The sequence below is a fragment of the Thermobia domestica genome, chromosome 6 (genome assembly GCF_964235325.1).
Source record: "Thermobia domestica chromosome 6, izTheDome1.hap1.1, whole genome shotgun sequence".
Lineage (NCBI taxonomy): Eukaryota > Metazoa > Arthropoda > Insecta > Zygentoma > Lepismatidae > Thermobia > Thermobia domestica.
Genome location: NC_137459.1, coordinates 188,581,523 through 188,588,059, shown reverse-complemented (window position 1 = coordinate 188,588,059; position 6,537 = coordinate 188,581,523).

Below are 6,537 nucleotides of genomic sequence, written 5' to 3'. Positions count from 1 at the left end.
ATGTTTGTATCTTAATAACTCTTGAACCACCCGACTAATCCAGATCAAATTTTCAGCATAGATGAGTTTCGAGCCTGGGATGAATTTTATCATTTCACTTCGAAGGTGCAACTTGGGGGAGGAGGGAGATATATAAAAATGATCAAAAATGATTGATATTAGTGGCGAATCCATAGTTTTCGGGGTCGGTGAGATGAACAGTGACACTTCCGATGTCGTTTAAATCCAAAGTCAGGCCCGAAGCTTGAGGAGGGGGAGGGGGAGATATACAAAAATGATCGAAAATGACCAATATTAGTGTCGAGTCCACAGTTTTTGGGGTCGCTGAAATGAACAATGAAACTTCTAATGCCTTTTAAATTTAAATTAAGCCCCATTACTACTCCTAAGGGTGATGGTGATTGGTAAAATTCATTGAAAATTACCGATATTACTGTCGAATTAATCGTTTCTAGCGCCCCTAAGTTGATTGGTGGTAGTTTTGGTGCTCTTTATGTCCAAAATAAAACGTATTCTCCACGTGCAAAGAACAGGTACTCTGCTAGTTATTATCTAAACCAAAGTTAGCATAAAGATGGGTAAGTACAATGTCTCAGTTGTGCGTTAAAATCATTATGATTCTGCAAAATCTTTTAATATGGCAGCTGCTTTAAAGAAATATTTCCTTTTTTTTACGGCTTTGTGTCAAAGGATCTTATGGAAATTAACGGAATATCTACAGTCAGGGTTGCCCACAAGGGGAGAATATGACGCCAATGGTGTCATTAAAATGTTTTGGTGGATTCTTTTAAAATTTAAAATAATTAAAATTGTCCCATTGAACGCAAAGACAAAAAACGGGAAAACTAGTTAGTAAGTCAATTACAACATTATTATACCAAAAGGCGAAAATGGTTAACCTACAGCAAATCTAAAGATGCGTCTTTCTGCGTGCATTGGGACCCGGACAAATCTGCCAATTACCAAATGCGCCAAACGCGAAAATGACCAAATGTGCCAATTGTGAAAATGGACAAATCAGCCAATGGACAAATCTGCCAATTGACAAATCTGCCAATTGACAAATCCGCCAATTACCAAACCTGCCAATTACCAAATCTGCCAATTACCAAATGCGCCAAACGCGAAAATGACCAAATGCGCCAATCGCGAGAATGGACAAATCTGCCAATTGACAAATCCGCCAACTACCAAACCTGCCAATTACCAAATCTGCCAATTACCAAATCTGCCAAACGCGAAAACGACCAAATGCGCCAATCGTGAGAATGGACAAATGAGCCAATTACCAAATCTGCCAATTGACAAATCCGCCAATTACCAAACCTGCCAATTACCAAATCTGCCAATTACCAAATGCGCTAAACACAAAAATGACCAAATGCGCCAATCGTGAAAATGGACAAATCTTCCAATTGACAATTCTGTCAAACGGAAAACGCCCAACTCTGTTTTTATTATCATCAAATAACTGGATAATCTAGTAAAAACCATACAGAAAGAAAGTATTTATGAATAACAAGCAAGAAATTAAGAGTAATTAATAGAAAGTAATCAAATCATCGCCCAAATATTTGAGGATTTACGACTTTGTTGTACAAAATGGGCTTGGGGTTAGTTGGCGTATAGCATTTGGGGTTGGTTGGCAAGTGCGCCAAACAACCTCGTGTGAAATTTTATTTCTATTGTTACATTGTTTGTTTTATTGTTATGTATTTACAATTCTACCAATCTTTTACTTCAATGTTATAGAATAGCATGCACCTATTGGATTGCTGTCCAAATTTAGAAATCGAGATAAGACTGTATGCCGGACTCTGAATTTTCTGAATAGGCCTAATTCTCAGGATGAAGAATATTTTGCATGTGCTCTTTTGTTACAAAAAAAGAGGCCTAGCTATTGCTTTTACTTTTTTTGTGGAAAATAGGACATAAACTGTATTTCTCGATAATTCAGCTAAAACATATCTTAGTTTCTCTTAGCTTCTTTGTGAACAGCGGGAAATAAACTACTTTTCTTGATAGTTCAGTTATTTTAATTACATTTTGAAATAATATGAAGAATTAACCTACACCAAATCATATTGAAACTGATGTGGTTTGATAATCTTGTAGCTTTCAATGTCATGACAACCAAGATAGAATGAAAGAAAGAAGTTTTCATATTTTATAATGCTGATTCTTTTAAATGTTGTGAATAAAAGTAATTTCAAACTTCAAATAGCCTACTTCATTGCAATATATATAATAGAATTTAGAAAAATAACGTTTATTTCTAATAAATCCAATTTTTGTTTGTGTTTTGCTATATTTAAAAAGAATGCCAACTAGCCCCACAATATCAGCCAACCAGACCCTTAGTAGAGGTCGGTTGGCATACTCCGTTTTAAAAGAAAGAAAAATTATTTCTCGAAAACTGTAAGCAACAAAACAAAAACAAAAATGGAATTTATTAGAGGAAACATTGGTCTGTCCGTACACAACCATTACATTGCAATATAGTGCACAATATGCTCATAAAAAAATAAAGAATGAAAAGTTCGCCAACCAGCCCCGGTCTCCCCTATATGTTTAAAAAGTTGGTTATTTTGTGAAGACCGGAGAGACATATGATGTAAAAATTCAATAAATCGTACATGCTCTAAGGCAATGAGAGATAATTTGCTTGTAATTATGTGTTAATTTTGATGAAATTATAACTGTTAAAAATGAATGTTTTTGTTATTTGCTGAAATGATTGGCCTCTTTCTGCACTGTGGTTATATTTTGGGGCGCCCGACCTCTTGGACATTACTAATGATAGGCAGTGGGAATATTCCCGGTGGGAAGGGATTTAAAAATGGGAATATTCCCGGGTGTTTCCCTGGCCTATAAATTCCCGGGAAGGAATTTATTTCCATTTCTTTACTTTATCTTCCAAATTATAAGAACCGTATGACTAATTATATTATTTTAATGTATTATGATTTACTTCTAGATTTTTAAAGAATTTGGAGGTTAAAAAATTTATTTTTTTTACTGTACTTGACATAACTAATAATATGAGATTTTAAGTACCATTTCCATTTGCACTAAAAGGTAGGGTAATTGTTTATTATTGGGGGCCCAAAACTAGCAAAAAGTAGTACGATTTACGGAACAAATGAGTTGATAGTGGTGTTCAAGTAGTCAAGAAAGTATTGAACACAATTTTGTTTAGGGCAGTAGGAGATTTGTAGAAACCGTAAAGGTAACTGGAAGTGATTTATATGAGAAAAGAAAGTGAATTGTTGGTAACGAAGATAGAAAACAACGTGCCCTGCGGGGCTCTACTCCGCCTTCACTCGCTAACTCTCGCTCGGCAATGATGTCTGAATTTAATGTTGGTAACGTAATTTAACGTATGAAACCATAAAACAACCGTATCGGAATAGAATATCGCAAAAAAGTAGGTGCAAAATCTGGACCCACCAAACTAAACAATAGCCAAAAGTAGCAAAGTACTAATTTACAAATGATGAAAAGAATCCATTTTGTAAAGTAATGTAGAATTATGTAGAAATAGAGATGAAGTACTATTAATAAACCCTGAACCACCGTTAGTAATAAACGTCGGTCTGTCTCCTGTCTCTGACTCGAATTTCTGAAGAGGTACTCGGACTTCTCTTACATGTGAATTAAAGCATGACATTTCGAGAAATGGGCAGGGAAGAAGGTCGTGTATGGCAATATTATATGCAAAATTATAAAGATAAGAAAGTATCTTGCAAGCGCAAATGTTGACAAAATAGTGGGACATGTGTCTTCTGGCAGTTACCCAACCTAATTTGTTTATAACACTTAAAAATTTAATATGTTTATATCAGTAGTAGAGTCAAGTTCAGATAATCCACTTACATGTAAATTTAAACTTTTTAGCGGTTTAAAAGTATGTGGACTTACTATACCATTTTTGAAACATATTTACTTTCGTAGAACATATTGTAAATAAATATAGATTTATGCGTACTTTCTAAATATAATAAGATAACATAACATCGTTCAGAATATACATTTTAAAGACTCCTCTGGGGACAAGAGTAATAATATACTGTGATATAAAAACGAATTTAACTTTGAAATCATAATATAGTACGGTAATAGAATGCAATTTTATTTGTGATTGTAGATAAATTCCCGGAAAATTCCCATTTTGGGAAATCTTCCCGGAAATATTCCCAGGGAATATTCCGGAAAAATATCTTCCCGAGAATTCACTCATCACTAGACATTATCATATACTGTATACATGTTACAGTTGGCAATACTTTTTAAAATGACGCAGTTGCAAGAAATTTATAAAGCGATCGTTGTTTGTTTTCGCACCTTTGACACTTGACCAACAGTTTTTGGTAGTTGTGATTACCACATATTCTCCTAATTTCACGACTTTTAGCAGTATTGCCAACTTTAACATTCATTATCATATCTCCTAAACGGTGTAAAATATCAAATTGCTGTAAACGGCATTATGGTCATTACATCTTTTGAAAATAATCTACGTAATTAGATGTGATATTTATCTCAGCTCTTTTTCGAAATAAAGCCCTTTGCAAGAAGCCAAGTTTTGAATTCCTTGCAGATTTTTTCTTCTGTTTGGTAGAAGTACATCATATGCTGACCATAGTATTCGACACTAAGGTGCTTTCGACGTGCGATGCACAATCCGTCTCACTTGCGTCATCACTGTTATAGAGACCTCCAAAATTGGGATGTTTCTGGATTTTTGTGATATTATAGCATAATTAGTTTGAAACACTGAACAATAAAAGTGGTATTGTTTGTTTTCGATTTGTATGTAGACTTAAAATTTGTAATAACTTTACGTAGTGCTATTCAAAAAATACAACTTTGTGTTGAGTTGGCAATACTTTACATCCGATGATATTAACCAATACGTGGCTAGGTGTCCCCCTTCCTACAGTTGCTTCATGCAAGGTTTCGCTCCCTTCTCTCTTTTTGTTTTTCTCTAATCACAATGGGAGAAACGTCGAGAGGAAACACCTTGGCATATTTCTTCCTCGTTGGCAGCAACACGGTCGCATTACTAGGTGAAAGTCAGATGGTACGAGGATGTTTCCTCTCGACGTTTCTCCCATTGTGCGCTTGTTTCAATGGAGACACAACCAACCCCTATTTCTATGTCAAATTTTACAGATGAACCCCGTTGGAGATATTCACGATACGCCACTGGTGTCGCTACTATTTTTACTGCATTCTACACATACGATTTGGTAGTTCAATTTTTTGTTTGACGGCTCTATGTGCATTATTAGCTGAGAGAAAGGCCTGCTACGGGTAGTCAGATAAAAGTCTGCAACAACGCCTCTAGCGGTTAAATGGGAAGGGATATAACAAAGTTTGCCCTCTAAATGTTTCATCACATTTAATGTCCTTTTGAACAATTTCAACAGTTATACCACTTTCCATTGCAAATTTCGAAGTTGCCCCCGTTGGAGGTATTCGCGAGAAGCCACTGGTCTCGCTACTATTTTTATTGCATTCTACACATACGATTTGGTAATGCAATTTTTTGTTTGAAGGCTCTACGTGCAGTATTAGCTGGCCTGGTACGTTCTTATTGAATCACCCGGTATATATATATATATATATATATATATATATGCAAAATGGTGTCTAGTAGTAAATCAGAAGGAGACCCGCACGCTGAGAATTAGTCGACAACGTATGGAACCGGCTGGGCTAGCTAGCCACTTATGTCCTATCCGTACCTCCTAGTGGTGCAGACTGGTACCGGTAACTTCCTGTCCACGGTGAAACTTACAGGTTTCCCTAATGATAGGAAGGCGAACACGGAGGGCTATCACCAACATGCCTGGTCGGCACGGTGATTTTTGCCAAATACCTTTAACTTGTTTAAACAATCATGATAAGACACAAGCCAAGACCTTCATTCTCCGAGAGCCGAATTGTGTCTCGGCAAGGCAACGTTCAGAATCACATGCAGGCAGAGGGTGCTAAGAATCCCCGAAGTTACGGACTAGGTTGATATTTAAAACTGACTATGGCTACATACAATGCAAAATCCCTGGCTTCAGAGGCAAGATTCCAGGAGCTGGAAGAAGAGCTACAGAAAGTCAACTGGGATATCGTCGGATTGAGCGAAGTAAGAAGAAAAGGAGAAGAATTAATCGAATTGAAGAAAGGACACTTATTTTACTACAGAGGATCAGAATGTGGCAAGACTGTTGGAGTGGGATTTCTTATCAACGAAAAATTGAAAAACAAGGTCCTTGAGGTAGATAGTATATCTAGTCGAGTAGCAAGGCTTGTAGTCAAACTCTCCCAGAGATATACACTACAAGTGATTCAAGTGTATGCACCTACTACAAGCCATTCACAAGAGGAAGTGTAAGTGTAAATGGAAGATAGGTTGTTGTGGAAAGACCTTCATCCAGCAGTGTATTAACAATGGTTGACTATGATTATATATATATATATATATATATATATATATATATATATATATATATATATATATATACAGTGAAACTTGTA